The 22993-nt window shown below is 43.4% G+C and overlaps 1 pseudogene; it reads left to right on the forward strand.

The window, feature by feature from the left end:
- The first annotated feature begins 9781 nt into the window (after window positions 1-9781).
- LOC137943611 (nucleosome assembly protein 1;1-like) lies at window positions 9782-10796 on the forward strand (annotated as a pseudogene).
- Window positions 10797-22993: the final 12197 nt, after the last annotated feature.

Genomic DNA, 22993 nt, shown 5'->3' on the forward strand with positions numbered 1-22993 from the left:
AGTTTTTGAATGTACATGATTTGTTCATGTTACATTCCCACATAAAAATAAACTTGATCCTAGATCTAGGAGGTGCATTTTTTTGGGGTACTCTCGCACCCAGAAAGGTTATGTCTCTTACAATCCTACCCTTCGGAGGATGTTTATCTCTAGGGATGTGACTTTCTTTGAGGACACCCCCTTCTACTCCTGCCATGATGCTCCTCCAGGATAGACTTGTCCTTCTACTACTCCTTGTCCGCTTGTGCCGTTCAATCTTGAAGTGGAACCATCCCCTGATGCACCGGTCGTACCTTCACCTGTGGAGTTGTCGGATCCACGGGAGGTAAGTCATTCTCCTCCTATGTATGGGCCTGAATTTGATATTCGGCCTATTGCTTTAAGAAAAGAACGTTGCTCTTGTACTACTTTGCATCCTATCTCAAATTTTATGTCTCACCAACGCTTGTCTTCCGAGTGTTTTCAGTTTCTTGCGTCCCTTTCTTCTACTTCCGTTCTGCAGTCATATCAGGAGGCCCTGAGACATCCAGGATGGAAGGTGGCTATGGATGAAGAAATGCACGCCTTATACAAAAACCAAACCTGGTACTTAACATTACTCCCAGAAGGTAAAAGACCGGTTGGTTGTCGATGGGTCTTTTCGGTAAAACATAATCCGGATGGATCGGTTGCTCATCTTAAATCTTGACTTGTTGTTAGGGGCTATACGCAGTGCTATGGGATAGATTATGAGGAGACCTTCTCTCCTGTTGCAAAATTGAATTCGGTACGCATCATCTTATCTATTGCTGCAAACTCCTCATGGCCCGTCTATCAGTTGGATGTTAAAAATACTTTTTTAAATGGTGATATCAGTGAGGAAATTTATATGGTTCAACCACCTGGTTATGTGGTCGAGGGGGAGTCAGTATGCTAGTTAAAAAAGTCTTTATATGGGCTTAAGCAGTCCCCTTGGGATTGGTTTGATAAATTTAGTCAAACACTCCTATAGTTTGGTTTTCATCAGTGCTCAGTTGATCATTCCGTATATTATAAAGACACGGTCAAAGGGAAAATATTCTTGGCCATATATGTGGATGATATTATCTTAACCGGTGATGATGCTTTGAGCATACAAGAGGTGAAGCAGATGATATGTCAGGAATTCAATACTAAAGACCTTGGTAAGCTTAAATATTTTTTGGGTATAGAAGTTCTTCAATCCAAACATGGGATAATATTGTCTCAAAGGAAATATGTCTTCAATCTTCTTGAAGGAATAGGAATGAAGGGTTGTAGACCAGTTGACACACCTATGGATACAAATGTAAAATTATGTGCCACAAATGAAGAAGATATTGACATTGGCAAATATCAAAGACTCATGGGAAAACTGATTTATCTCACGGTAACTAGGCCAGACATATCATAGGTTGTAAGTGTGGTGAGTCAATTCATGCACAAACCACAAATTACCCACTGGAAGGCTTTAGAGAGAATATTACGTTATCTAAAAGGAGCTCCAGGAAGAGGATTGCTATATAAAAAACATAGGCACTTCAACATAGAAGGCTTCTCAGATGCAGATTGGGCTGGATCTCCTGAAGATAAAAAATCTACATCAGAATATTGTGCTCTAGTTGGGGAAAACTTGGTTACATGGAAAACTAAGAAGCAAAATGTGGTTGCAAGATCTAGCGCCGAAGCAAAATACAGAGCTATGGCCCATACCGTTAGTTAACTTTATGGGTCAGGACCCTTCTTACTGAACTAGGTTTTTATAAAAAGGCGTCCATGAATCTTCATTGTGATAATCAAGCAACCATTCATATCACTTCAAATCCAGTTTTTCATGAAAGAACTAAATATATTGAGGTAGATTGTCATTTTATACGGGAGAAGTTTCAAGCAGGAATAATCTCTCTCAAACATGTGTCATCTCAAGAGCAAGTACCTGATATTCTCACTAAACCCGTTACATCTAAAATCCTATCGTTTATATGTGGCAAGCTGGGTATTTATGATGTCTTTTCTCCTCCAGCTTGAGGTGGAGTGTTAGAAGATGGGCTCAAGCCCACTAGCTCAAGACAAGAAGCCCACACGTCAAAGGAGTGGCATATGTGTAAAATATGGTACTTTCCATAAAAATGGCATAGAAGTGTAAATATGTGTTCCTTTTATGTCTTTTGTTTTATTAAGTTGTAGCCCTAATGGCATTGTAAAACTATAAATAAAGGCATTAGCTAAGAGGTAGGGCTTTGAAGCACTCTCCTCTCTTTCCACAAATTCGTCCAGCCCTCATTTATTTTTTTGACGCAACCCTCTTCTCCCTTAATCCAAACTCTCTCCTTCCAAGTTCTTCTTCTTCTCTTCTCCTTCTCTCTTCTTCTTCTTCTTCTTCTTTCTTGTTCATCTAAACTTCCTTTCATGAGATCCTAAATTCTACACATTTCAGATTTAGAGAGGCGTTTAAAATATTGAGGCTGAGGAATGGACCTGGAAGTTGCCGCTGGATGGGATGTGGGAGTTGCTGGGCGCAGGGGAGGGCTGTGAGTTAGGGCTGTACCATTGGACATTCGGTTCGGCCAAGGTGGTGGCACAGGAAGGAGTCCTTCAAAATTCTGTGTTTAGTATCCAGTGTTTGGGCCAAATTCATTGCATGGGCGAGGGAGGGTGGGGCAAGCAATTCCACTTTAAGGCGTAGAGCCTCTACCAACCCACCAGTAAACAAAGGAACGTGCTGGCAGGGGTCACAAGGGCACCGGTGCGGGCAAGTCATTCTTGAAACTGTTTCTGATATGCCTCGATGGATCCGGTTTGTTTCAGATTAACCAAATCCCCAAGAGGGTTGCTGCGGTCAGGGGCACCAAACTGCAGAATGCATTCGGCCTTGAACATGCCCCAATCATACACTTGATGGTCTGAATCGAACTGGGTATACCACAACAGTGCTTCGTTTAGCATGTGGAAGGTAGCTAAAGAGACTTGCTCCTCTGGTTGAATTCGTTGGTGCCAAAAGAAGTGGGCACAACGATGAAATCACATTAAGGGGTCAGTGGAACCATCATAGGAGGGAAACTATAGTTTTGTATACCTTCGCACACTGGAAGTGTTGGTGCTGTGAGAGGCCCCTGGATTGAAATGATGAGGACGTAGGGGAGGCACAGGTGGGGGGAGACAGAGTAGAGTGGTCTGCTGGGCGTGGGAAACTATGTGGAGGGGGGCTTCTCGGGGCCCCTGAGCTTGGAGAAGCTGGAGCACAGACTCCTGAAGTTGGTTCATCTGGGTCTGGAAAGCATCCTGTGTAGCTTGGATTGTGTCAACAACAGCACACAGGTCAGATGGAGAGGAAGAATCATCCAAGGTGGTCCTGTCTGATACCACGATGTTGGGTTCTCTAGCCATTGATCGAGTCACCCGACATTCTCCTCTTGATTCCAGTGTTGAAGAAGATGAGGGAAGTGTTGAGTGTCTCTTTGAACGTCCTATAGCTGTTGGTGAGTTCAGAGAGAAGGACTAACAGAGAGGTGTACATTGCTGACGAGTTTGGTGAGGGAAAAGAATGTGAGCATAAAGAGAGCTTGAGCTTCAAAGGAGCTCTACCTTAGACCTCGATTTAGGAGAGAACCTGATCTAATTAATCTACTGAAAATGCTTCCTTCTTCATTCCATTTCACGCCCCTTATAAAACCAGAGCGTGCCTTAGACAGCTAACGTCAAAAGACATGAGTTTTCAGAAAAATTACATCCACATGCCACTCAATGTGAAATCCAAAAATTACACCAATCACCCTCTATGTCTGTTCGCTACTCTTGATGCTATGGAGTCCATAACACACGCATGGATAAAGGACTGGGTTCATATTCTTCGCTGTCTAACCTTGATAAACTAACTGATGACATTCATTATGAAGAAGATTTCCCTCCTTCTGTGTGGACTGCCTCTGGAGGAAAGGGTTCTTGTGCCTCAGGGCCAATGCCTTTCAACCAAGTGTTCACTTATCAATTGCCTTTGAAGTTAGATCTTCTTGATGGATGAAATGAGTCAAGTGAGGATTCTTAGATTTCTACTCAACAATTTCAAAGACCTCTGTTAGGTTCTTCCCTTGCCATGGATCGAGTCACCCTCCCCTTGGAGAAAGAGCTTGTCCTCAAGCTCAAAGTATGGGTAGAGGGTGCGAAACACCGCTAATGGCTCCCATGTGGTGTCATTGGGGTCTGCATCTGCCCATTGCACTAAGATCTCCCAATCACCCTAAATACGGCGAGTTTGTAATACCTGTGCCGGGGTATAAAGTACACGTCCCTCATGGAGTGGTGGCAGCGGGGTGTGCAGCAAGGGTGAATCACCGTGGAAGGCCTTTAATTGTGAGACATGAAAGACGTTGTGAATTTTGGCCTCTGGCGAAAGCTGCAATCTGTAGGCCACTGTCCCAATGCGGTCCATCACCTGAAAGGGACCATAATATTTTGGAGAGAGCTTGTGACGTTTGGAGGCTGTCAACGACAGCTGCCTGTAGTGTTGGAGACGCAACCAAACATAATCTCCAGGAGAAAAGAAGACTTTCCGGTGCTTCTTGTCATAATATTGTTTCATAGAATGTTGTGCTTTCTGTAGATGAGTGCGCACCTCAGTGATGAATGAGTCTCTTTCAGCTAATGCTTGGTCCAAAGTTGCGACTTTAGAGGCCCCTGGTTCATAGGCTAAAAGACGGGGAGGTTCTCTACCATATACCACCTTGAATGGGGTTGTGCCAAGTGCACTGTGGTAGGAGGTGTTGTAACAGAACTCAGCCCAGGCGAGCCACTTAACCCACCTCTTAGGTGAGTCCCCCACAAAACAACAGAGATACATTTCAATGGTTTTGTTGACGACCTCTGTCTGACCATCAGTCTGTGGATGGTAGGCTGAAGAAAAGGCTAACATTGTGCCTTGTAACTTGAAGAGTTCTTTCCAGAAGGTACTTGTAAAGATTGCATCCCTATTACTGGTAATTGAATTTGGCATCCCATGTAATCGTACAAGGTAATCCATAAAAAGTTGAGCGACCTGTGGTGTAGTGTAAGGATGTGCTAGAGGAATGAAATGCCCATATTTAGAGAAACGATTCACCACTACAAGGATAATAGATTTACCCGACGAAGAGGGAAGTCCATATATGAAGTCCATAGAAATATCAGACCAGACCTGTGACGGAAGCTGAAGTGCTTGGAGCAACCCCGCTGGACTTAATGTTTCAGCTTTATTCCATTGACAAGTCTGACAAGCCGCCACATAATCAGCTAGACTGCGCTTCATGCCCCTCCAATAAAATTCCCTACTGATTCGAAAATATGTTTTCTGTCGTCCTTCATGTGTACTATCATGGAGGGAGGCCAAAATGTTGTTAATCAGAGGGGATGTGTGGTGGAGAAAAATTCTGTTTTTGTAGAGGACGAGATTGTCCTGAACCGTCCAATGTGGTGCCGTTGTGCCCTGTTGGATATCCTGGCATAAGGAGATAATATCTGGGTACTGTTGTGCCTCTTCCTATATAGAATCCAACAAGAGAGCTCTGGGCTGACTGATGGCGTTTAATTACGGCTCTGGAACGTCCCAGCGAGATAAGGCATCAGCCCCTACATTCAAACTTCCCGGTTTATACTCGGCAGAAAAGTCAAACCCCATAAGCTTACTTAACCAATGCTGTTGTGGTGAAGTAGTGAGACGCTGCTCAAGAAGATACTTGAGGTTGCAATGATCAGTGCGAATAAAAAAAGAACGTCCCCAAAGATAAGGGCACCAATGCTGTATAGCTTTCGCCAATCCAATCAATTCCCTCTCATAAGCTGCCAACTTGTGGTGGTGTTGGCCCAGTTGACGGCTAAAATAAGCAATCGGGTAGCCCTGTTGTTGCAACACTGCGCCAATACCGCCCCCTGAAGCATCACATTCCACTACAAAGGACTCCTCAAAGTCGGGGAGCTGCAAAACTGGGGCTGATGATAAGGCGTCTTTCAATTGCTGAAAGGAATGAGCTGCTGTCTCTGACCAGGTAAAAGCATTTTTCTTGAGGAGATTGTTGAGCGAAGCTGCAAGCTAGCCATAGCTACGAATAAATTTTCTATAATATCCAGCTAGGCCCAAAAGTCCTCTTAAGGCTGTAATAGATGTAGGAATTGGCCAATCTGTGACCGCTTGTATCTTACTCTGGTCTACCTTCACCCCTGATGTTGAAGTAACGTGGCCCAAATATGCCACTTCTGATGTGCCCATAGAACATTTTGACCAATTTAAAACCAAATGATGTGAACGTATAAGAGAAAATACCTGGTGAAGGTGCTGAAGATGTTCTTCCCAGTTGTTGCTATAGACCAAAACATCGTCGAAAAAGACCAATACATATTTTCGCAAGAGAGGGAAAAATACCTCATTCATGAGGGCCTGGAAGGTGGAAGGCGCATTTGATAGACCAAATGGCATTACGAGGAATTCAAAATGGCCGTGACGCGTGCGGAACGCCGTTTTCTCCACATCGGATGGATGAACTCGGATTTGATGATAGCCAGATTTCAAATCGAGTTTAGTAAATATAGTAGCTCCATGTAGCTCTTCTAACAGCTCGTCCACCACTGGAATAGGAAATTTATCTTTAATTGTATGGGCATTGAGTTGTCGGTAATCCACACAGAATCTCCATGACTTATCATGCTTGCGGACTAGTAATACCGGTGAAGAAAAAGGAGACCTGCTGGGCTGAATAATACCCTGTGCTAACATCTATTGGCATTGCCTTTCAATCTCATCCTTCTGTAAGTGAGGGTAATGATACGGACGTACCACTACCGGCTCGGTCCCCGTTTTCAAACAGATACGGTGATCACAGTGCCTAAGTGGCGGTAAGGCAGTAGGGTCTTGAAAGATATCCTAAAATTCTATAAGTAAGTGAGATAACTTACATGTATTTGTGGACTGGACTTGGGCAACCTGTAGTGCGCAGGTGAGTGGTGCTTGTGTGCCATGAAATATAATCTGATGTTGGTCCTCTATAAAAGACATGGTGAGTGCTTGGAAATCCCATAGTATTGGTCCCAACAATTGTAGCCATTTAATTCCTAGCACCAAATCGAATCCTGATAGTGGAATCACCAAAAAATCTGCAACAAATTTATATCCCTCAATATCAAAGTGTGTGGCTGGTGATATGCCTACACTAGTAATTTTAGCCCCATTGGCTACTGATACAAAAAGACCATTCTGTTGTTGTACTACTAACCCAAGTTGTTCTGCCGCCTGCTGACTGATGAAATTATGTGTACTACCCGAGTCAACTAAAGCCAGTAACTGTAAATGATGTAATTGGGCTTTAACCTGCATTGTGCTTGCACTGCGTAGACCAGTCATAGCATGAAGGGAAATCTCTGGACCTTCTTGGTCAGTTTCCACAATTTCTTCCTCTTGTGGTATTTCTTCTCCGTCCTCCCACAGACATATACTGAATAATCGTTTGCAGTGGTGACCAAAAACATACTATTCATCACAGTTAAAACAGAGGCCCTTGGCCTTTCTCTGCTCCATTTCCTGTCTAGTAAGTTTTTTGAAGTAAGGAGCAGGTGGAGCTGAATTAGAAATGTCTGGGCGTGGGGTTGCACTGTCTCTAAATCTTGGAGGTCCATAGGAATGGTTTGGCGCAGAGGCATTGTGCCTTCCTGGCCAAGCTGGTTTTATGACCAGTGACTCCTTTAGAACATGCTGCTTGTGCTCAATTGCTCTGGCTAAGTTCATAGTGTGGTCTAAATCTGTAGGAGCATGTAATTCAACTTCTAAACGCAGAGCTTCTGTCAAACCAGCAGTAAAAATATGAACATACTGTGTGTGGCTAACAAACTGGTTTGCTCGGGCTAACCTTTCCTGGAAGATCTTTTGGTACACCTCTAGTGTGCCAGTTTGTTTGTAATTGATTAACTCGCCCAATGGATTGCTACTAGTAGGAGGACCAATTCTCATCATGCAAGACTGTCTAAAAGTTGCCCAATCCTGAACCACTTGGTCATTTCGGAATTGGTGGTACCATAGAAGCGCTTCATCGAGCATGTGGTAGGCGGCCAAATACACTTTCTCATCCGCAGGTGTTTTTTGATGGTAAAAGAACTGATCACACTTGGCTGACCAAATCAAAGGGTCCTTAGACCCATCATACGTAGGAAAGTCAAGTTTTAAATACCTGGGCACAGTGTTTGGTCCTTGAACGGCAGGCCCCAGATGGGAATGGTGTTGACGCAGTGGTGGTTGTGGGGGAGGTGGTGGGTTGAATGGATGGTGTTCGGCCGGCGAAGAGTAGGCAGTTGGAGGTTGGGCTCGTGTATCATGGTCCTCTTGTCGCCGGAGGAGAGCTTGGATGGCAGCATCCATTGATTTTATTGCTTCACGCAAATCAGAGGTTGTTTGACGCACCTCTTCCAGGGCATGAGCCTGGTTATCTGTCCTTTGCCTATTTTCTTCCACTTGCTGTCTCAAATCCTCAGGGGAAGAGGAATCCCCAAGGGTGGACCTGTCTGATACCAAAATGTTAGGTTCTTCCCTTGCCATGGATCGAGTCACCCTTCTTTCCTCTCTTCCCTCCATGGATGATCTTGACGTTGGAAGAGAAACCTTGTTTCTTGAACGAGTAATGGTGGAACTCAATTTAGAATGAAGGAGCTTTGGAGGAAGCTCAACCTTGGACCTCAAAGGGAGAATCCGACCTTGACCTCTGAGGGAGAATCAGACCTGTAAAATGTAATTTTCTCAATACTTGCCTCTCTTTTCCTTCACGTCCCCCTAAATAGGGTTGAGGACGAAAATACAAAGATGACCCATTAGGTCAAGTGGTTCATGCCACATTACACTGAACCAACCCAAAATAAACCAAACCAAATAAAGTAAACCAAACCGAATTGAAATTACATGAAAAGTAAATTGACATAATTTAATTCCTATGCCTATGGATAACTCGTGATGCTATGGAGTCCATAACAACCTCTTGAAGTGAACTTGAGAAATGTGTTGAATGGTATATGTGCTATCATAACAGGTAGTTCTAAGGGCCCTCCTGTGATAGGAGATCCATGGGAGAGTAAGTCCAATTGGTCATTTCTGGGTTCTAAAAAGAATGGTGATGCAATTTTGTCGGGTATTCAGGACAGGGGTGAAGATTTGATGACAATATTTGGCAAGTATGGATACATTACAAGTGCTGTAGTAATGAGAGATGGAGATGGGAATTCCAAATGTTTTGGATTTGTTAACTTTGAGAATGCAGAAGATGCTGCTCTAGCTGTTGAGGAGCTTAATGCAAAAAAAAAATGATGATATAAGGAGTGGTATGTTGGGAAGGCCCAAAAGAAATCAGAAACGGAGATGAATTTGAAGGGACGGGTTGAACAGAATAATAAGGAGACTGTAGACATGTTCCAAGGGGTGAACCTGTCCTTGAAGAACTTGGATCCTCAGCTTGTGCAGATGATTGGAGTAGAAGTTATTTTGGAAGTCACAACCACTGGGATTCAATACTTTTTTGCTCCATGTATTGCTATTTGCAGAGACCCCAGATGGGACCATTGCTACAAGAGTTATAGTGAGGATCCAAAGATTGCCGAGGAGATGACAGAGATATTCTCTGATTTACAGGGAGAAATCCTTCAAGGAGGATGACTAGGTGCTCCTGATTTTGCTGGGCAAAAGAAGGTTGATGCTGTGGCACTGCAGAATCCAGTGTTGCCAACAGTGCCACTGCTGCAACCAGTGCTAATTATTCAGAAAGTAATAGAAATAGTGACGGTAATGTCTGTTCTTACTGCATGTACCATTAGTGGAGCTCTTGAGCCCAAGATGATGCTGCTATCTCATATGGCTGCTGCTATTGCAGTGCAGATAAGGGCAACACAATAGAACCTACAAACTAAAAAATATAATGCAGCCAAGTACCTGAAACTTTATGAACCAATATATACCAAGAGATATGAGATAGTAAATGGAGTAATTGAAAATGATGAATCTACAACTCCCATTGAGGAGGTTTCTGGTGAAGAAAATGCAGTTGAGGAGAAAGGTGTTCCCAAATTCTGGCTTTCAGCAATGCAAACTATTGAAGTACTTGCAGAGTTGATACAAGAGCGTGATGAAGGGGATCTTAACTATTTGAAAGATATCAAGTGGTCTAGGATTGATAATCCCAAGGGCTGCAAAGGTGGAGTTCTTTTTTATTTTTTATCTCAATCCATATTTTACAAATACTGTCTTGGTAAAAACTTACGACATGAGCGATGAGGATGTACCCTTTTTGGAGAAAGCAACAGGGATATAGATTCAGTGGCTTCCAGGGAAGAACTTGACACATAAGGTTTTGGAGAAGCCTAAAAAGGGATCAACAAACACCAAACCCATCACAAAACCTGAAAAGTGTGAAAGTTTCTTTAATTTCTTCAGTCCTTCACAATACCCTGATGATGATGATGATATTGATGCAGATACTGCTGCACAACTTCAAAATCAAATGGAACAAGATTATGATATTGGATCCACCATCAGAGACAAAGTTATCCCACATATTGTCTCATGGTTTATGGGAGAGGCTGTTCAGGGTGACGAGTTTGATGATATAGAAGGGGATGAGAATGAATATGATGAAGATGCTGATGAAGATGATGATGATGAAGAGGACACTGCTGCCAAAAACAGGCCAAAGAAGGTATCTGCTAGACGAAAGGTGAAGAGAGGAGTACCCCATGGGGTAGCCCAAGAGAGGCCTCTAGAGTGCAACCAGCAGCAGAGACAATGGTCCAAGTGGGGTTGGTGAGAAAGTATGGTATGGAGACTTTTGGCCGAAAAAAAAAAAATTACTTCCGTGGATGCTTCCAGGTGGAGACATTGACATATAGACCCTACCTTCAAGCTTCAGGACAAGCACTTTCTCCCAGGGGGTGTAATATTATGCACACAATAACATTATTATTTTAATTTACTTTATTTTATATCAGTTTTAAGCCACAAGGGTATTTTTGGAATATTTCATTTATAGGGGTATTTTTGTAATAATTTATCTTAAACGTTGTAAGGGTGAACCCTTTTTAAGGGGTGAGAGTAATGAGAAAGACAAGCATTGATTTTAGGTTAAACAACTTTGAAGCTCTCCTTGACGAGTTCTAGGGTTTTCAAGCTTCCCTTTGGCTTGATCTTCGTCTTTCTCTTCTTCCTCCTTACGAATCCCTACGAATCCATGTGTTAGATCCGGGACCATAACAATCTCATAGTCACAAGACCAGATATTTCCTATTTTTTGTGTGTTATCCCCTAGTCTATGCATCAACCACAGAAATCACATTAGGAAGCGACAAAAAGGATCCTTCGGTATCTCACGAAAATTCTAGGTCAAGGGCCTCTATATAAATGTCTTGGTCATACAGAAATTGAAGGCTTTGTTGATACTAACTGGGTTGGGTCCCTGATGATTAAAAAATCCACCTTTGGTTACAACATAGCTATTGGGGGCAATCAAGAGTCCTAGAGAAGCAAAAAACAAAAGTAGTGGCTAGATCGAGTGCCAAGCAGAATATCGAGCTATGGCACTTGTAGTAAGTGCATTGTTAAGGTTAAAATAATTTAGGACTGAGCTTGGGTTCGGGATAACCAAGCCTATACAACTTCACTGTGACACTCATGTAGCTATCCATATTGCGACCAATGCAATCTTTAATGAGAGAACCAAGCAACATTGAGATAGACTGTCATTATATGATAAAAACCTAAAGCTGGAATAATATCTATGCAATGTATCTCTTGAAATAATAAATTGGTGGACATCTTCACAAAGGCTATGTTAGGTTCCTAGCCAACACTACCCAAAAGACCGGCCTGATAGGTAGCGAAAAGCCAAGTACTTAACCCAGGACCATAACATCACATCCCACCTTCATGAGCCAATGTCCATGACGGCCCACTCTAGCGACACTAACCCGACCCACCTCTTGTGACCCAACCAATAATTTTAATCCAGCCTCTAGGTCGCCCTCTTCACTAAGTTTGCTGATGCCAGGATTCGAACTCGCGACGTGGGTGCCCGCTCTGATGCCAATTTGTTATGGTCCCATATCCAACAAGGCGACTCATACGGAAGTAGGAGGAGAAGCAAATCAACCTCGAAGGGGAGCTTGAAATCCTGGGTTCATTGAGGAGAATGCCGATCCTTGGGTTCGTTGAGGAGAATGTCGATCCTTGGGTTCATTGAGGAGAACTCCAATCCTTGGGTTCGTTGAGGAGAACGCCGTTCCTTAATTTTGGAGAATCAAGACTTATCCATTTCATTCCAGGTCGTCCCTTAAATAGGACTCATGACCACAAGGTTCCATTGAGAATTACAATTTTGCCCCTCCATGGCATTTAACTTGAAAAGTAAACTAATTGACTAAGTAATTGACTCAGCTAGGGTAATTGACTCAGCCACAACGTCTACATGACTCGGCCCACATCTTCCCAGGTGGCAATCTTGCTACCTGTGTCTGCCCATTGGACGGGGATCTCCAAAAAAACCCTCTGGAATAGATTTCAGGACTATTACAAGCAGCTAGTAGCTAGGACAGAAGCAAGTGAGGGGTCCGCACCGATAGGCCATTGAACAACAAGATCTAGTCGGACTTTGTTTGCACACTACAGGCCACTTTAATCAATTCAGTTGAGAGCTTTTGTTCCTCATCCTGTGTGATGGTGTGAATACTATAAGGTTGGTCGTCTGTAGAAATTTGGTGGCTATCGTCTTGCACCCCTTGGGAATACCATTGTGCACACTCTTCCATGCTTTCTGGACTATGTGCTCCATCCAAACAGAAAATGAGGCCTCCAAATAATGTACAACTACCCTCACTTTGTGTAGCATTATGTGGGTCAATTATCACCTGTGCCCAATCTTGTAATTTGGCCATTACAAGTCCTTTTACAAACTCCTCAGCTAGATAGCTCTGGGCCAGGTTTGTATCTTGAATGTGTCCTGGTTTTTTAATCCACGTATAACCGAGGGTAATTGCAAGTTCTGCAGTTAGACACTAGTGGATGTCGGCTTGCTCTCCAGTAATTGCACCAGGAATATGTCCTAGGATATTCATATGGTAATTTCGCAGGTAAGATATTCTACTAACCACTGGTTGCTGCAACACTTTAGTTGCATAAAATTTTCCTCCTAAACCGACCTCTAAAATGGAAACATCCACCTGCGCTGCTGCCAATATTTTGAAACCCATTAATGTAAGGAATCTGAAGTAGTTTGATATGGACACACCAGCAGAAGTATGCAAGGACCTTCTGACGAATTTCACCGCATATAAACCGTGATAACACATATACTGCATTTTCCTCGAATTGTGCATTATCAACTCTAGTTTCTGGATTGCTTACACTGAGGAGAAAATTGTTTCCAGCAATGACAAACTGGTTAAGCAGATGGCTGAGCACACCTTCCACTAGTGTGCAATCAGAGGCAGTAGCAACCTTTTGCATAGCTTCCCTTATGTCATTGTGTTGCCGATAACCAACCTCCCCCAAATAGACAGATTGTTGCCCTTTGATTCCTAAGCCCATAAATCTGATCTCCATGTCTGCATTGTGACAGCAATGGTTATTTTGTTGGCAACAATACAGTCTACATATGGAGATGGTGGGACTTGCCTGAGTAATGATTCTACAGAGAGTATTTCTTCCATCCAAGCAACTTCTTTTGTGAGGAGTAAATTGGCAGCATTAGTGGTCTCAAAAATAAACTGGGTAGCATCCTGTTATGGACTCCATAGCATCACGAGTTATCCATAGGCATAGGAATTAAATTATGTCAATTTACTTTTCATGTAATTTCAATTCGGTTTGGTTTACTTTATTTGGGTTGGTTTATTTTGGGTTGGTTCAGTGTAATGTGGTGTGAACCACTTGACCTAATGGGTCATCTTTGTATTTTCGTCCTCAACCCTATTTAGGGGGACGTGAAGGAAAAGAGAGGCAAGTATTGAGAAAATTATAATTTACAGGTCTGATTCTCCCTCTGAGGTCCAGATCGGATTCTCCCTTTGAGGTCCAAGGTTGAGCTTCCTCCAAAGCTCCTTCATTCTCATTGAGTTCCACCATTACTCGTTCAAGAAACAAGGGTTCTCTTCCAATGTCAAGAAAATCCATGGAGGGAAGAGAGGAAAGGAGGGTGACTCGATCCATGGCAAGGGAAGAACCTAACATCTTGGTATCAGACAGGTCCACCCTTGGGGATTCCTCTTCCCCTGACGATTTGAGACAGTTAGTGGAAGATACTAGGCAAAAGACAGATAACCAGGCTCATGCCCTGGAAGAGGTGCATCAAACAACCTCTGATTTGCGTGAGGCAATAAAATCAATGGATGCTGCCATCCAAGCTCTCCTCCGGCGACAAGAGGACAATGATACACGAGCCCAACATCCAGCTGCCTACTATCCACCGACAGAACACCATCCATTCCACCCACCACCTCCCCCACAACCACCAATGCGTCAACACCACTCCCATCTGGGGCCTGCCGTTCAAGGACCAAACACTGTGCCCAGGTATTCAAAACTTGACTTTCCTACGTATGATGGATCTAAGGACCCTTGGATTTGGTTAGCCAAGTGTTATCAGTTCTTTTACCATAAAAAAACACCTGCGGATGAGAAAGTGTATTTGGCGCCTACCACATGCTCGATGAAGCGCTTCTATGGTACCACCAATTCCGAAATGACCAAGTGGTTCAGGATTGGGCAACTTTTAGATAGTCTTGCATGATGAGATTTGGTCCTCCTGCTAGTAGCAATCCATTGGGCGAATTAATCAATTACAAACAAACTGGAACACTAGAGGTGTACCAAAAGACCTTCCAGGAAAGGTTAGCCCGAGCAAACCAGTTTGTTAGCCACACACATTATGTTCATATTTTTACTGCTGGTTTGACAGAAGCTCTGCGTTTAGAAGTTGAATTACATGCTACAACAAATTTAAACCACGCTATGAATTTAGCCAGGGCAATTGACCACAAGTAGCGTGTTCTAAAGGAGTCACTGGTCAGAAAACCAGCTTGGCCAGGGAGGCACAATGCCTCTGAGCCAAACCCTTCCTATGGACCTCAAAGATTTAGAGACAGTGGAGCCCCACGCCCAGACATCTCTAATTCGGCTCCACCTGCTCCTTACTTCAAAAAACTTACTAGACAGGAAATGGAGCAGAGAAAGGCCAAGGGCCTCTGTTTTAACTGTGATGAACAGTATGTCTTTGGTCACCACTGCAAACGATTATTCAGTATATGTCTGTGGGAGGATGGAGAAGAAATACCACCAGAGGAAGAAATTGTGGAAACTGACCAGGAAGGTCCAGAGATTTCCCTTCATGCTATGACTGGTCTACGCAGTACAAGCACAATGCAGGTAAAACCCCAATTACATCATTTACAGTTACTGGCTTTAGTTGACTCGGGTAGTACACATAATGTCATTAGTCAGCAGGCGGCAGAACAACTTGGGTTAGTAGTACAGCAACATAATGGTCTTTCTGTATCAGTAGCCAATGGGGCTAAAATTACTAGTGTAGGCATATCACCAGCCACACACTTTGATATTGAGGGATATGAATTTGTTGCAGATTTTCTGGTGATTCCACTATTAGGATTCGATTTGGTGCTAGGAATTAAATGGCTACAATTGTTGGGACCAATAATATGGGATTTCCAAGCTTTCACCATGTCTTTTATAGAGGACCAACATTAGATTATATTGCATGGCACACAAGCACCACTCAACTGCGCACTACAGGTAGCCCAGGTCCAGTCCACAAACACATGTAAGTTATCTCACTTACTTACAGAATTTGAAGATATCTTTCAAGACCCTACTGCCTTACCACCACTTAGGCACTGTGATCACCGTATCCGTTTGAAAACGGGTACCGAGCCAGTAGTGGTATGTCCGTATCGTTACCCTCACTTACAGAAGGATGAGATTGAAAGGCAGTGCCAGCAGATGTTAACACAGGGTATTATTCAGCCCAGTAGGTCTCCTTTTTCCTCACCGGTATTACTAGTCCGCAAGTATGATAAGTCATGGAGGTTCTGTGTGGACTACCGACAACTCAATGCCCATACAATTAAAGATAAATTTCCTATTCCAGTGGTGGACGAACTGTTAGACGAGCTACATGGAGCTACTATTTTTATTAAACTTGATTTGAAATCTGGCTATAATCAAATCTGAGTTCATCCATCAGATGTGGAGAAAACAGCGTTCCGCACGCATCACGGCCATTTTGAATTCCTCGTAATGCCATTTGGTCTGTCAAATGCGCCTTCCACATTCCAGGCCCTCATGAATGAGGTATTTTCCCCTCTCTTGAGAAAATATGTATTGGTCTTTTTTGACGATATTTTGGTCTATAGCAACAGCTGGGAAGAACATCTTCAGCACCTTCACCAGGTATTTTTTCTTATACGTTCACATCATTTGGTTTTAAATCGATCAAAATGTTCTATGGGCACATCAGAAGTGGCATATTTGGGCCACGTTATTTCAGCATCTGGGGTGAAGGTAGACCAGAGTAAGATACAAGCGGTCACAGATTGGCCTATTCCTACATCTATTACAGCCTTAAGAGACTTTTTGGGCCTAGCTAGATATTATAGAAAATTTATTCTTAGCTATGGCCAGCTTACAGCTCCGCTCAACAATCTCCTCAAGAAAAATGCTTTTACCTGGTCAGAGACAGCAGCTCATTCCTTTCAGCAATTGAAAGACGCCTTATCATCAGCCCCAGTTTTGCAGCTCCCCGACTTTGAGGAGTCCTTTGTAGTGGAATATGATGCTTCGGGGGGCGGTATTGGCGCGATTTTGCACCAACAGGGCCACCCGATTGCTTATTTTAGCCGTCAACTGGGCCAACACCACCACAAGTTGGCAACTTATGAGAGAGAATTGATTGGATTGGCGAAAGCTATACAGCATTGGCGCCCTTATCTTTGGGGACATTCTTTTTTTATTCGCACTGATCATTGCAGCCTCAAGTATCTTCTTGAGCAGCGTCTCACTACTTCACCACAACAGCATTGGTTAAGTAAGCTTATGGGGTTTGACTTTTCTATCGAGTATAAACCGGGAAGTTTGAATTTAGGGGCTGATGCCTTATCTCGCCGGGACGCTCCAGAGCCGCAATTAAACGCCATCAGTCAGCCCAGAGCTCTCTTGTTGGATTCTATACGGTAAGAGGCACAATAGTACCCGGATATTATCTGCTTGGGCCAGGATATCCAACAGGGCACAGCGGCACCACATTGGACAGTTCAGGACAATCTCATCCTCTATAAAAATAGAATTTTTCTACACCACACATCCCCTCTGATTAACAGCATTTTAGCCTCCTTCCATGATAGTACACATGAGGGCCGACAAAAAACATATTTCCGGATCAGTAGGGAATTTTATTGGAGGGGCATGAAGCGCAGTATAGCTGATTATGTGGCGGCATGTCAGACATGTCAACGGAATAAAGCTGAAACATTAAGTCCAGCGGGATTGCTCCAACCACTTCAGCTTCCGTCACTGGTCTGGCCTGATATTTCTATGGACTTCATAGATGGACTTCCCTCTTTGTCAGGTAGATCTGTTATCCTTGTAGTGGTGGATCGTTTCTCTAAATATGGGCATTTCATTCCTCTGGCACATCCTTACACTGCAACTCAGGTCGCTCAACTTTTTATGGATAACATTGTACGATTACATGGGATGCGTAATTGAATTACCAGTGATAGGGATGCAATCTTTACAAGTACCTTCTGGAAAGAACTCTTCAAGTTACAAGGCACAACGTTAGCCTTTTCTTCAGCCTACCATCCGCAGACTGATGGTCAGACAGAGGTTGTCAACAGAACCATTGAAATGTATCTCCGCTATTTCGTGGAGGACTCACCTAAGAGGTGGGTTAAGTGGCTCGCCTGGGCTGAGGTCTGTTACAACACCTCCTACCACAACGCACTCGGCACAACCCCATTCAAGGTGGTATATGGTAGAGAACCTCCCCGTCTTTTAGCCTATGAACCAGGGGCCTCTAAAGTCGCCACTTTGGACCAAGCATTGGCTGAAAGAGACACATTCATCACTGAGGTGCGCACTCATCTACAGAAGGCACAACATTCTATGATACAATATTATGACAAGAAGCACTGGGAAGTCTTCTTTTCTCCTGGAGATTATGTTTGGTTGCGTCTCCAACACTATAGGCAGCTGTCGTTGACATCCTCCAAACGTCACAAGTTCTCTCCAAAATATTATGATCCCTTTCAGGTGATGGACCGCATTGGGACAGTGGCCTACAGATTGCAGCTTCTGCTAGAGGCCAGAATTCACAACATCTTTCATGTCTCACAATTAAAGGCCTTCCACGGTGATTGGCCCTTGCTGCACACCCTGCTGCCACCACTCCATGAGGGACGTGTACTTTCTACCCCAGCACAGGTATTACAAACTCGCCGTATTCAGGGTGATTGGGAGATCTTAATGCAATGGGCAGATGCTGACCCCAGTGACACGACATGGGAGCCATTAGCGGCGTTTCGCACCCTCTACCCATACTTTGAGCTTGAGGACAAACTCTTTCTCCAAGGGGGGGGGGGGGGGGGGGGGGGGGGGGGGGGGGGGGGGGATGTTATGGACTCCATAGCATCACGAGTTATCCATAGGCATAGGAATTAAATTATGTCAATTTACTTTTCATGTAATTTCAATTCGGTTTGGTTTACTTTATTTGGGTTGGTTCAGTGTAATGTGGTGTGAACCACTTGAGCTAATGGGTCATCTTTGTATTTTTGTCCTCAACCCTATTTAGGGGGGCGTGAAGGAAAAGAGAGGCAAGTATTGAGAAAATTATAATTTACAGGTCTGATTCTCCCTCTGAGGTTAAGGTCGGATTCTCCCTTTGAGGTCCAAGGTTGAGCTTCCTCCAAAGCTCCTTCATTCTCATTGAGTTCCACCATTACTCGTTCAAGAAACAAGGGTTCTCTTTCAACGTGAAGAACATCCATGGAGGGAAGAGAGGAAAGAAGGGTGACTCGATCCAATGCAAGGGAAGAACCTAACACATCCATTCCAGGAAATATGGACGCATCTGTAGAGAACTCTTCCAGTGTCTGATGTAGGGTCCTGAAATTACCAGTTGACTTGTACATCTTTTCAGAGTTCAACATGAAGTGTCCATTGCATCTGAAATCGCCAGGCCAATGATATTTTGGCGACAGTGCAGTATGATTGTGGACACATAAATTGAGATGGTTCTGTATATCTGAAGCCACCTGGACAAAGTCTGAATAAACCTGGGCAGCAGACTGCAGCAATCCTTCAGATTCATTTCTTGCCTTCTTCAACATATCTTTTAGCATGTGACCATAACTAAGCAGGGTACTCACTTTAGAAATTTCAAATCCAGACATCCGAAGCCTCTGCTCACTGTCTTGAATTACATCAAACACCTCACCAGACATCAATTCCATGTTCTTCGAGATCTATACCACTGCTGTTTCAATCCCTTTCTGATGACATTGGTCATTAAGTTCCAAAATTAGAGGTGAGTGATGAAAGAAGGCCACCATGTTGACATCGACAGCCGCAACAATTTTAATTTTCATCATTCTCTCTATCTCAAGACGTCCATCAGCAGGAATAACACTGGTTCTGTTCTCAACAACAGTACTATAATTTCTCTCCTTCCCCTGTTCAATAATACTGCTGAGCATAGAAATCCAGTACTCCCCCTTTCTTTCTGGCCTTTTATCAAACAAGAGAGTGACAATTTCATTGATCCCATTATCAATGACATTCAGCTCCCTCCAACAACTTCCATAAATTCCAATGTCTTCATAGAGCTCAGGGTTATCACACTTCCCATATCCAAATGCTGAAATCTGACCAGCCATAGCTCCACAGTCATTCCAATTATGGAAAACGCCAGAATGATTCATGTATATGCACTGTGTGCCATTGAGTTTACGGGCTTCTTGTTTTTTTGTTTCATTCCTACAATCATTAATGATAGATAGAGGTCAGGTGGTGGTTTACCAACTCCCACGTCTCGTTGTGACATTGAGTCGAAGAGTTCCCCTGCAAAAGCCACCACACCACCCCCACCATTTTCTTCAACTCCATTTGCAACAGAGCGTGGTCCATTTGAGGCAAGGATGGAAGGATTCATCTGGGTCAAAGGTTTGTTGGATTAATGTTTGCTGCTTGTTTCTCATTGGTAGCCTTCTCAGTTGCAACATTATGCTCATGTTCCTCAAGCTCAACCATATTGTTACAATGTGGGGCCCACCATGGTGCTCGAGTTGGTGGGACCCACCATGAGGACGTAGGTCATCAAGAAGAATCCTAGAGGACTTGGGACACCAACAAGAGTCATCTCCCAAAGCAAGCTCGAGTAAAGAAATCAAGAAGCACAAGCTGAGTTGATGTAGAAGACAAGAAGATCAAGTGGGACCCACAAGATCTCACGAGCTGGCACAATTATCAAGGTGAACTGGAGAATCATGAGTGGCCCACTAGGATAAGGCCACGAGTTGGCTTATCCCTTATATTCACATGGATAATAAAGAACTCCTAGTCTTCTAGGAGTCCTAGTTTGAATAGACTTACTTATATTGAGACTCACCTATTTTGAGACTTACTTATTTTGAAGAAGTTAGAGTTAGAATGTAATTAGGATAGAATGAAAATTTTTATGAAGACTCTACCTCCTCCTCTCCTATAAATAGAGAGGTTTTAATTTGGAATTAATCAAGCAACACATTCAATCCCGAGTTTGGTTCTCTCTCTCCCTCTCCTTGCTTGGCGCAACTCATCCTTTCCCCTTTAATTTTTTCTGCTCTACCCGAGAGCACTTCTCCCCTTTTCTTTCTTCTTTATTTTGCTTGTGATTATGGAACAGGGTATTAGGATCCTCATGAGCCATGGATCTTGTCACCCTCCTCTCTTCTCTTCCTTCCATTGCCTTGCTTGACGTTGAGGTAGATTGATGGAGTGATGAAGAAAGAATTTCGGGAAGGGGAATTGGGGAAAACGGGGGAGAGCTTGAAGGAGCTCTCGACTTGTTAACTAATTTACTCTAGGCTAAATTATAACTCTGTTGCTATCTTTCATTAACCTAGCCATCCCCTTAAATAGGGTTGAGGACGCCAAATACAATTCAGACCCTTGGGTCACTGGTTCAAGCCAATTAAATTCTAAACCAAACAAACCAAAATCAATTACATGAAAATTGAAAACCACATTAATTAATTCCTACGCCTACTGGTAACTCGTGATGCTATTGAGTCCATAACATCACCCCCCTCCTGGAGAAAGAGCTTGTCCTCAAGCTCGAAGGAAGGGTAGAGAAGTCAAAATGCTGATAATGGCTCCCATGTCGTGTCACTGGGGTCTGCATCTGCCCACTGGACAAGAATTTCCCAATCGCCTTGAATGTGGTGTGCTTTCAATACCTGAGCTGGAGTAGAAAGGACTATGCCCTCATGGAGTGGCGGCAGAGGTGTGTGCAGTAAGGGCGAGTCACCCTGGAATGGCTTCAGTTGGGGTACGTGAAATACATTATGTATCTTTGCCTCGGTTGGTACCTGCAAGCGGTAGGCCACGGGGCCAATTTGGTCCAACACATGAAATGGACCATAGTATTTTGGAGAAAGGTTATGGCGGTTGGAGACAGTTAGGGACAACTGGCAGTAGTGTTGGAGCTTTAACCACACATAATCTCCTGGGGAATAATATACTTCACGGTGCTTCTTATCATAACAGAGCTTCATAGAGTGTTGGGCCTCCTGGAGATGAGTACGTACCTCAGTGAGCATAGCATCTCTTTCAGCTTACGCTTGGTCCAAAGTGATGACTTTGGATGCCCCTGGTTCATAGGATAACAGACGAGGTGGATCTCTGCCATTAACTACCCTGAAAGGAGTAGTTCTCAGTGTGTTGTGGTAAGAGGTGTTATAGAAAAATTCTGCCTAGGAAAGCCACTTAACCCACCATTTAGGTGAGTCCCCCACAAAACAATGAAGATAAATTTCAATCGTGCGATTGATGACCTCGGTTTGTCCGTCAGTCTATGGATGATATGCTGAAGAAAATGCCAATTGGGTGTCCTATAACTTGAATAATTCTTTCCAAAAGGTACTGATAAAAATTGCATCCATGTCATTGATAATGGATGCATGAATCCCGTGTAGTTGAACAATGTGGTCCATAAATAACTGAGCTACATGAGCAGCAATATATGGATGCGCCAAAGCAATGAAGTGACCATATTTTGAAAAACGGTCAACCACAACTAATATCACTGATTTACCTAATGAAGTGGGAAGGCCATCAATGAAGTTCATTGAAATGTCAGACCAGATTTGAGACGGTAGCTGTAGAGGTTGTAGTAGGCCGGCAGGACTTAAAGATTCGGCCTTGTTTTGTTGACAAAACTGACAAGAAGCTACATAATCAGCAATCGTGCTCTTCATGCCCCTCCAATAAAATTCCCAACTGATTCGGAAATATGTTTTCTGTCGACCTTCATGTGTGATATCATGGATAGAAGACAGAATGGTGTGAAGAAGAAATAATTTTGGGAAGGGGAATTTGGGAAAAAGGGAGCTTGAAGGAGCTCTCGACCTGTTAACTAATTTACTCTAGGCTAAATTATAACTCAATTGCTATCTTTCATTAACCTAGTGTCCCCTCAAATAGGGTTGAGGACGCCAAATACAATTCAAACCCTTGGGTCACTGGTTCAAGCCAAATAAATTCTAAACCAAACCAAACCAAAATCAATTACATGAAAATTGAAAACCACATTAATAAATTCTTACGCCTGCTAGTAACTCATGATGCTATTGAGTCCATAACACAGGGATCCTAAATTCAACATGGTATCAGAGCAACATATTTAGGATCCCTAGACAAAATATTGCTCTAGAAAAGTGATGATCAACACCACTCAAAGAA

The sequence above is a fragment of the Aristolochia californica genome, unplaced genomic scaffold (genome assembly GCF_029961685.1).
Source record: "Aristolochia californica isolate CCGP_79_NKW_82.1479 unplaced genomic scaffold, dmAriCali1.0.hap1 SCAF_11, whole genome shotgun sequence".
Taxonomy (NCBI): Eukaryota; Viridiplantae; Streptophyta; class Magnoliopsida; order Piperales; family Aristolochiaceae; genus Aristolochia; species Aristolochia californica.